Raw genomic sequence first — 11,029 nt, 5'->3', positions numbered from 1 at the left:
GAAAGGGACACATAAATCAGAGACTACATCAGCCTGAGACCAGAAGAGCTAGAACTAGACTAGAAGAACTAGAACCAGAACTACAACCGATGACAGCCCTGACAGGGAACACAACAGAGAATCCCTGATGGCGCAGGAGAGCAGTGGGATGCAGACCTCAAAATCTCCTAAAAAGACCAGACTTAATGGTCTGACTGAGACTGGAAGGGCCCCAGAGATCATGGTCCCCAACCTTCTGTTAGCCCAAGACTGGAACCATTCCCAAAGCCAACTCTTCAGACAGGGATTGGGCTGTACTATAAGATAAAAAATGATACGGGCGGAGAGTGAGCTTCTTGGCTCAAGGAGACACATGAAACTATGTGGGTAGCTCCCATCTAGAGGGGAGATGAGAAGGCAGAGGGGGACAGAAGCTGGCTGAATGGACATGGGGAATACACGGTAGAGAGAAAGAGTGTGCTGTCTTATAAGGGGGAGAACAACTTGGAGTACATAGCAAAGTGTATACAAATTTTTGTATGAGAGACTGACTTGATTTGTAAACTTTCACTTAAAGCACACACACACACACACACACACACACACACACACACACACACACAAACCTATCCCAAAATGTCAGTAGTGCTGAGGTAGAGAAACCCTACTTTAGGGTACAGACCCAGGAGTGGAATTGCTGCACCAGAAGATCTGTGCACCTTCCACTTTACTATGTATTGCTAAATTGTTTTCCCGAGTAGTTATTCTAACTTAGGCCCCAACTAGCAGCACATGTAAGAGCTCCCACCCGCCCCTATTTTAAATATTCAAAAACCAAGACCTGGGAGGGATACAGAGTGACTTGGACAAGGATGTGGGGTGACAAGGACATTAATAAAGCTTTGACAAAGACAGACATGTTATATCTTCCCAGGGAGGACAAAACAAAGAAAGATAAATCTAGTTCTTCAATCAAGAAACATTTCCAAAGTGTCTCTTCTGTGCCAGGAACTATACTTTGTACACATTGCCTCTAATCTTCCTCAAACTGTATAGCTGAGTATCAGAAGATAGCACCACACACTTAATAGCACGGACTTTGAAGACAGGCAGACTTGGTATTGAGTCCCAGAACAGTCTTTTACTAGCTCTGTGACCTTGAGAAAGTTACTCAGCTGCTCTAAGCTTCAGTTTCCTCATCTGTAAAATGGGGACCATGATAGTAGCTGCCTCAGTATTGCTGTTAAGGAAATAGTTCAGAGAGTGATCCCTAAATATTAGCCGTCTTCTTCTTCTGCTTCTCTTCCTCCTCCTCCTCCTTCATTATCATCATCATCACTTTCATTTAATAGATCAGGAATACAGCCTCAGAGTTTAAGTAAGTAGCAAAAAGTCACAGATAGTAAGTAGTAGAACTAGAATTTGAAGCCAGGTCTGCGTGACTTCAAAGTTCTTATTTTACTGTGCCGTGCTGCCTCCATAAGGAGCAGGACTCTTAGCTCCATCCCACTAATTTGGATTAATTGGGGGGCAGCCCATATGAATAAGCAAAATTCAGAATTCATCAAATACTTTTAAAGAACAAACTTGAATGGTTTCATGAATATTTAGTAACTCAACTAAGTAAAACAAATGCTGCCAAGATATCTGTCCCCCAGGGACCTGCTGTAATAGATCACGAAGGGTGAACTGTAATTAGAATAGGGACTACATGTAAATGGTGCTTCTACAGAGTATGAAAACAACTTATTCTCTTAGGAATTATAAATATCCCCTTTACCACATCATTACTATTAACCTGCCTCATCTCTGAAAACAAACCAACTGAAACCTATCGCCTATGCAAAGGATCACAAATTTCGAATTAGTGGTGTCAGGATGAACAATGCTTGCCTTCCTACACCCAGTTTGCAATCATGTCCTCCAATTTCTCCTCCATTTCCCACCACCCCCCTTTCCTCCTGGGAAGACATTTGTCTTGAGAGGCTGGCAATGAGGCATTTGCCATTACACACATTATGACATATTTTACATATGTTCCAAGAAGCCGAGGCAAAATTACACTAGTGAGTTATTAAAAACAGCTCTCAATGCTATTATTATTTATTGCATTTCCAACTCTCTGCAGCAGCTGATTACACTGCTTAATCTTGTATTTTTTTTTTTTTATTCCCCACCCTGAAATTAATTCTCCCTGTAACAGATAAGCAAGGTCAGCCACACTGAGCACCCTTTGGAAAAGAGAGTTGGATTCTGGGAGTTGGACTGATAGCCCTGGGACAGAGGCGCTGTCTTCCCAGTGGAGGAAGCCCTTCTTCTCTCAATCACAGGTCTGACCATGCCAGTATCTTCCACGCAGGCTCCCGTTGCCATCTTCGGCAAGGTCTCTGTGATCTGGCCCCTGCCTCCTCCCAGCCTCATCTCTCACAGCTGCCTCATCTGAGGCTCAGCCATCACAAGGGGCCTGCATTTCCTCCAGTGCCAGCCTCTGCCTTCTGAGCCTTGCCATATGCTGGTGCTTTCTCCTGACATTCTGCCACCACCCCTTTTTCTTGGTCAATGCCTAAGGAAATACCCCTTTGGGAAGCCTCACTGGTGGCGAATAGGAGTGCTCCTTCTGTGCTTACATCTATTGGAGCACTTGATGCACTACATTATCACTGTAAATCTCTGTGTCTCTTGTCACACTGTGAGCTGCTTGAGAGCAAGGCTAGATCTCAGTTGTCTAAACTCCCAGCATAAGGCCTAGCACAAGCAAATGGTTTGGAAACTTAGAAATCCCCAAATGGAAACGGTGTAATAGAGTAGAAAGAGACACTACTAATGGCTCAAATTAGACATGTATCCATTCAACAAATAGGTATTGAGCATCTATTATGAGCCAGGCACTGTTCTAAGCACTAGAGATACAATGATTAGGAATCAGTGGCTGTAGTGCTAATGACCTAATGAGGGAGATGTATGTAAATAACAACACAAATATATAATTACAAATTGTGATAAGTGCTATAACGGGCAAATATTTGGGGCCCTGACAGTATAAACAACTCAGAACGGAATTGGGATAGGGAGTTTTGCCAAGGCTATATTTCTTGAGGAAGGGATGCTTGAGCCAAGAGCTGAAGGATGAATAGGTAGGAATCGGATGACAGGGTGGGCAAGAGCATTTAAGGAAAAGGGGAAAGCATGTGCAAAGGCTCTGAGGTCAGTGGGAGCCTGGGGGTTGAAGGGATGTCTAGGAACTGACAGAAGGCCAGGGCTGGAGCCCAGGGAATGGGCAAGTGTGGAGTGGACAGGGTGGCAGAAAAGGCTGGAGATGCTTTCAGGGGTCAGTCCATACAGAGAATTGTAGAACATGTTAAGAATATATCTAGCCTAGACTCAATGAGTTTTTAAGCAAAGGAACGACATGATGAAATTGTGTGTGTGTGTGTGTATGCATGTATGTGTGTTTTAAATGCTGCTGTCTGTAATTTAGAGAACAAGATGGCTGTAGAAAAAGTACACAAAGATTATACAGCATGTACCCACAGACTGCCTCAAAGGACATAGTGGAAAGGTTCACTCTGGGGGCCCTGGCCAGAGCAGAATTCCCAGGGGATCTCATATCTGAGCTCAGGCCAACTCTACTAATTTATTGTTTATGCTTCTAAGATAAAGAGGTCAGAGAATTGTACTTCACCTCTAAGTTCTGCCTCTATCTTCTAAGTCTGGGAAGGGTTACATCAGCTCCAGCATGGACTTTATTTGCTTTCTTGGGAAGAATAGGACCTTGGGAGGTTGTCTGGTTCATCTTCCCATTCTATCCATCTATCCATCCACCCGTCCGTCCGTCCGTGCATCCATCCGTCCATACAACAAATATTCACTGAGCAAAAGCTGGAGGAGGGTCTTGAACCCAGCTCTCTTGGTTCCTAATACAGTGCTCTTCTGGTCTGGTCCCCATCTACCCAATATGAGTTCATGTCTCTCAACAATAGGTGAGGGGCCAGGTCTGGCCCAGACACTGCCTCAGAATGTGGTTGTTGAATTGGAGCCCCAGGCAAACCCTGCATTCTTCTGTCCCATTTTAATTGGCTCATTACTTTAAACTTTTGTAGATAAGGGAATAAAAAAGTCAGTGGAATATTGCATTCATCACATTCAAATTAATATGCTTCATTACCACAAAGACAGAGAGCATAGCTGCAATATTTTCTCAAAACTTTTAATTGAACAGAGCATGGGAGGGGGAAAAGAGAAAAAGGAAACCACCAAGCTCAGATGTTGTTTTTCACTTTCTCAAAATGTGTGCTGTTTGTGATCCACTCATCTTATTGGTATTAATTATGAACTAAAATAAAATGGCATGTAACACTGTGCTGAGACTTTAATTAAAGTCAAACCTTCATAACCAGAAACTCTATGAGATCCAAGGTAGTTATTCTAACATTGGAATAAACTTCTGCAGAGCCAGTGGTACTCCCACACTCATTCTACCCCCTGCTGCTGGAGGTAGCTACTTTTGGAAACCATGCATTCACCCATCCAACCATCCATCCACCCATCCGTCCATACATGCACCCACCCACCCACCCATCTATCCATCCATTCCTTCAACAACAACAAAAAAGCTTTAATTTAATGAAGTACTGGTGGAAGAAAATGAATATTAAATATTACTATATTTAGCACTTTATATTTTCTGTTAGCACCAGGCACATGGGGAACATTCAAGTAAAAGTAGTTGTTAGTATTGTATGCATTATCTTATTTAATCATCAAAACAATCCCATGAGGCAGGGACAAATTATTATTATATCGATTTTACAGGGAGTAAAACTGAGGCCCAGAGAGATTAGGTGACTTGCCCAAAGTCATATTGGCTCTGTTTTCCTATTTTACAATGCTGAGCTACAGTGTTCTGGATTACCTAATTTTATGTATCCATCCATCCATTCATCTATTCTGCAATCATTTATAGATCACCTACTGTGTGCCAGGATCTATATTAGGGACTGGAGAGAACTCAGTCTTATTGCCATAGGGTTGAGTGGGGTGGGCTGACAAACAGATAGCTAATGATGAGACATTGTGATGGGTACTAAGAAGGTGAGTAGGAGGACTATGGAAGTACAATGCAGGGACACCAGGGCTGGGAATCTGGGAAATGTTCCCAAAGGAGGTAAGACTAGTAGAATAATTTCATCTAAAATTCTTGCAGAAGGACCCAGTCAGACGAGTGGCTTAATGATTCTTCTTCCGCAGGTTTTGTCAAGCCCAAGCCCAGCTGCCCAGCAGCAAACATGGCACAGACCCCATCCAGCCGGACTGCAAGTGGGCACCATTCAACACCCTGGAAATAGTCCCTACATAGTATGCTATGATGGTTATTTTATGTGTCAAAATGTCTAGGCTATGGTGCCCAGTTCTTTGGTCAAACACTATTCTAGATGTTGTTATGAAGTATTCACATGTGATAAAATCAGTTGGCCTTATGTAAAGCAGATTACTCTTCAAAATGTGAGTGGACCTCATCTAATCAGTTGAAGGCTTTACAAGCAAAAACGGAGATTTCCAGAGGGAGTATTCTGCCTCTGGACTATACATAGACATCATGCCCCAATTCCCTCTCTACCCCACTATCTGACCTAATGATTCTAGGACACAAAACAGCTGGAATTTCTAGCCTATCCCCTGACCTACAGATTTTGGACTTTCTAGCCCCCATAATTGCCATTTTATTTGTTCTGTTTCTCTTAGAGAGCCCTGACTAAGACACATGCCAATGACTGATCATAGTTGTCTGGGTTGACTGGCATAATGTTGAAATAGAGTAGACGCTAATAAGTATTTGCATCCCCTCCTTCCCTCTCAGGGTCCCCCAAGGCTGTCTGTTGCCTGGGTTCTGAGACCTGAGCCATGCACAGTAGCTACACTGGATTCCTCCCCTACATGCTTACAGTGTCTTTATTTGAAATAAAAGTCAACACAAGACAGCAATCACTGATGTAGTCACGGATTAAGAGATTTCTAGGATTGGCATAGTGCTAGGACAATCTAGCTGCTCATTGACAAGGAAGGAGGTGGTGGCTCAGAACAGGCAAGCCAGTTGTCCCATGCCATGTAGCAGAGCCAGGGCTTGGACTCAGGTCCCCGACTCCAGCTTGGTGATATTTCCCTGACCCAAGCCCAGCCCAGGGGGAGCATCTTTTAGGAGATTCTCCTACTCTAGGTGGGAGGTCAGGGCACTGCAGAAAAGTGATCCTTGCCCATAGATTGAACATAGATCCTTGCTCTGTTGGCCCAACTTTGCTTTACCATCTCCCCTCCTCTGGCCACAGGCCTCATTTCCCAGCCACTCTTCCTGTCTGTGACTTGCCCCATCCGCTCAATACATAACCCCTTAGATGTTTTCCATCTTAAGTTTCATTTCCAGGGAATTCAGGGAACAGTGCATGTTGTCTCTGGCTTCCCCACAGCTATTTCTTCTGATTTCCCTTAGGGATGAAATTTGTGGCTCAAGTTGGCTAGTCAGATCCTTGAATTCCCTCAGTCATGGTAATTGATTTAAGAATGGGTACATGACAGTGTCAGAGTCAATGCAATTCCGTGAGACTTTGGAGTTCAGTTACATGAGCCAATGCATTCCCTTTTTTTTTTTAAATAATTTTTATTGTGCTTTAAGTGAAAGTTCACAAATCAAGTCAGTCTGTCACATATAAGCTTATATACACCTTACTCCATACTCCCACTTACTCTCGCCCTAATAAGTCAGCCCGCTCCCTCCTTCCAGTCTCTCCTTTTGTGACGGTTTTGCCATTTTCTAACCCTCTCTACCTTCCTATCTCCCCTCCAGACAGGAGATGCCAACACAGTCTCAAGTGTCCACCTGATACAAGTAGCTCACTTTTCGTCAGCATCTCTCTCCAACCCATTGTGCAGTCCCTTCCATGTCTGATAAGTTCTCTTCAGGAATGGTTCCTGTCCTGGGCCAACAGAAGGTTTGGGGACCATGACTGCTGGGATTCTTCTAGTCTCAGTCAGACTATTAAGTCTGGTCTTTTTATGAGAATTTGGGGTCTGCATCCCTCTGTTCTCCTGCTCCCTCAGGGGTTCTCTGTTGTGTTCCCTGTCAGGGCAGTCATCGGTTGTGGCTGGGCACCATCTAGTTCTTCTGGTCTCAGGATGATGTAAGTCTCTGGTTCATGTGGCCCTTTCTGTCTCTTGGGCTCATAGTTATCATGTGACCTTGGTGTTCTTCATTCTTCTTTGATCAGGTGGGTTGAGACCAATTGATGCATCTTAGATGGCCACTTGTTAGCATTTAAGACCCCAGACGCCACACTTCAAAGTGGGATGCAGAATATTTTCATGATAGAATTATTTTGCCAATTGACTTAGAAGTTCCCTTAAGCCATAGTCCCCAAACTCCCGCCCTTGTTCTGCTGACCTTTGAAGCATTCAGTTTATCCTGGAAACTTCTTTGCTTTTGGTCCAGTCCAATTGAGCTGACCTTCCCTGTATTGAGTATTGTCCTTCCCTTTACCTAAAGTAGTTCTTATCTACTAACTGATCAGTAAATAACCCTCTCCCACTCTCCCTCCCTCCCCCCTTCATAACCACAAAAGTATGTGTTCTTCTCAGTTTATACTATTTCTCAAGATCTTATAATAGTGGTCTTATACAATATTTGTCCTTTTGCATCTGACTAATTTCACTCAGCATAATGTCTTCCAGGTTCAACCATATTATGAAACGTTTCACAGATTTGTCACTGTTCTTTATCGATGCGTAGTATTCCATTGTGTGAATATACCATAATGCATTCCCTTTTTGCTTAAGCAATTTTGGGTTGACTTTTCTGTCACTTACAACCTGAAGAGTCCTGAATGATGAGATAACCTAATAAGAATAGTAGCATGTTTGCTTCAGTAGCAAATATACTAAAATTGGAATGATACAGCGATTAGCATGGCCCCTGTGCAAGGAAGACACGCAAATTTGTGAAGCATTCCATATTTTTACACCAAAGACACAAGGTAATTATGAGCCCAAGAGACAGAAAGGGCCGCATAAATCAGAGACTACGTCAGCCTGAGACCAGAAGAACTAGATGGTGCCTGGCTAAAACCGATGACTGCCCTGACAGGGAACACAACAGAGAATCCCTGAAGGAGCAGGAGAGCAGTGGAATGCAGACCTCAAATTCTCGTAAAAAAACCAGACTTAACGGTCTGACTGAGACTAGAAGGACCCTGGAGGTCACGGTCCCCAGACCTTCTGTTAGCCCAAGACTGGAACCATTCCCAAAGCCAACTCTTCAGACAGGGATTGGACTGGACAATGGGATAGAAAATGATACTGGTGAAGAGTGAGCTTCTTGACTCAGGTAGACACATGAGACTATGTGGGTAGCTCCCGTCTGCAGCGGAGATGAGAAAGTGGAGGCGGACAGAAGCTGGCTGAATGGACACAGGAATACATGGTGGAGAGAAGGAGTGTGCTGTCTCATTAGGCAGAGAGCAACTAGGAGTACATAGCAAGGTGTGCATACGATTTTGTATGAGACTGATTTGTAAACTTTCATTTAAAGCACAACGAAAATTAAAAAAAAAAATTTTAATATTAATTTAATGCTTACTCAATGCCAGGCACTGCTTTAAGTTATTACGTTTGTGAGCTCATTTAGCATGCAGAGAAACCTGATGAGATATGCAATATCGTTCTTATTGTAGGCCTAAAAATAACCCGCTGTCATTGAGCTGATTCCAACTCACAGTAACCCTATAGGACAGAGTAGAACTGCTCGATAGGGTTTCCAAGAAGTAGCTGGTAGATTTGAACTGCGACCTTTTGGTTAACTGCTGAGCTCTTAACTACTATACCACCAGGGCTCTAAAAATCAAAACCAAACCCAGTGCTGTTGAGTTGATTCTGACTTATAGCGACCAGGGCTCTAGAGAGGTTAAATAACTTACCAAAGGTAGCCCAGTAGGTAAGTGATAGGGCTGGGGCTTGACCCGTGGCCGCTGGTTCCAGAGCCCACGTTCTCAACCACAATGCAGTACTGCCTTTAGGTACGTAGTCTTTTAAGCACAAACCCCAGGGGCCCTCTTTTCCAGATGCTGCTCCTATACAGAGGCAGTTCTTCACCCTGTCTGCTCACCGTCTTGGGAAGGACCAGACTAATTTTATGAGACCTCCACAGAGGAGACGGTGTGCTTGTGTGAATACCTCCCTCCCAGAGGCCATTCTGCCACATGAACCCTGAAATTGTACTATTAGGGATGTGTTTCTTTGGATCATTAATAATAATTGTAATTATAATGGTAAGTTTTTTAAAATTTTCCTTAGTAGCTGCTACATTCCAGGCCGTGTTTTAAGCACTTTGCCCATATTATCTCATTTAATCCTTAGATAAAAGGAAAGTGAAGTCTATTATTTTGCCCAAGGTCACAGAACTAGGAAGTGGTAGGCAGGTTTTGAAAACAAGGGTCTCTGTCTTGAAACTCATGCTGTCATCTTCCCCAAGGTTCTTTTCCTAAAATGCAGACATGGCAGCAAAGGGCAACATATTGATTCTGATTCTCTCCTGGGGAACCATAAAGGCAGGCACGGTTTGATGGTGTTATTGAGAATGACAACAGGGCAGGCAAAGATAGCTCATCAAAGGTCCCCAAAGCACTGTATCTCTATTTCTGTCATATCCTCAGAAACTGCTGGAGTGCATAGCCTGGCTCCTGGACCTCTCAGACCTGTGATCACTGATGCCTCCATCTTCTGGAGAAAGAAGTGGGAAGGGACTGAATGAGCAACAATCCGAGAAAAGTCCCAATGACACATCTGCTCCAAATACAACTACTGGGGCAGGGAAGGCAAAGCAGCTCCCCACCACCATGACACTCCTCAGTCTGATGGAGAAGATCAAGAATTAAAGTACTGAAAGGACTTCTCAAGAGCCAACAACTAGCAAAAAGACCAGATGGAGATGCCTCCGAACACTAACTGTGGCTTTCTCTACCTGGTGAGTTACTGGGGATACTCATTTTCATCCTTATTCTTTCATATCTTTGCTAAGTTTTCCATAATGCTCATGACTTACTTTTGTACTCATGAAGAAAAAATATTGAAACAACACTCCATTATGAAAGTTAACAGAGGACTCTCCAATAAAAGGAAGCAGGGCTCCTAAAAGGGGGATAGCTGATTCTAGGACTGGGGCAGGAAAGAACCTTGCAGCATTTACCATGCCATAAAGTAAAGAAGTGCTCAGAAACCCCCCATAGATGGGGATATTTTGAAGGAACCAGGAGCCAAATGAAAAAGCTCCCAATGACCAACGGGGAAACAATTTGAGCAGCAAAATAAATAAAATAGTATTGGATTATAATCAAAAGGATTAAAAAAAATCCACAAGTCCATACTAATATAATAAAGAGGAGAAAAATTTTGCATGCAGAAGAATTTCTAACAATTTATGCAAATACTCTGCCCTCAAGAAGGTGGAACATGACTCTCCAATCCCTAAATGTGGGCTCCACATAGTGACTTCCTTCTAAAGAGTACAGTATGGAATGGGGGAAATAAAGAATAGTTGTGCAGTGGGGAAAGCTGACACTATCTCAGCCAGATGATCAAAGTCAACATCAACAGCGATGAGTCATTTTTGATAGTAGGTACCCTTGATATGATGTGATGAAAATGGCCCTCTAAATCTGTGCTCTTTCTCCCAAATCCTATAATCCCAATCTAATCATGAGATATAGAAGCCCTGGTGGAGCAGTGGTTAAGCACTCAGCCGCAAGCCAAAAGGTCAGAGGTTTGAACCTAGCTGCTACACAGGAGAAAAATGGGGCAGTCTGCTTCTGTAAAGATCTAGTCTTGGAAACCCTATGGGGCAGTTCTACTCTGTCCTATAGGGTTGCTCTGTGTTGGAATTGACTTGATAGCAGTGGGTTTGGTTTTGGTTTTAATCGTGAGATAAACTTCAAACAAATACCAACTGAGGGACATACTACAAACTATCTATTACTCTTCAAAACTGTCATGGCCATTGAAAACAAGGAAA

At 43.3% G+C, this 11,029-nt stretch overlaps 1 pseudogene; it reads left to right on the top strand.

Annotated features, from left to right (window-relative positions):
* The first annotated feature begins 7,884 nt into the window (after positions 1-7,884).
* On the top strand, positions 7,885-7,984 carry LOC111751851 (U6 spliceosomal RNA; annotated as a pseudogene).
* The last annotated feature ends 3,045 nt before the right edge of the window (positions 7,985-11,029 follow it).

This window comes from Loxodonta africana, chromosome 2 (genome assembly GCF_030014295.1).
Source record: "Loxodonta africana isolate mLoxAfr1 chromosome 2, mLoxAfr1.hap2, whole genome shotgun sequence".
In the NCBI taxonomy this organism is placed as follows: domain Eukaryota; kingdom Metazoa; phylum Chordata; class Mammalia; order Proboscidea; family Elephantidae; genus Loxodonta; species Loxodonta africana.
The sequence above is the reverse complement of the archived record's forward strand: the minus strand, read 5'-3'. Positions and strand labels throughout refer to the sequence as shown.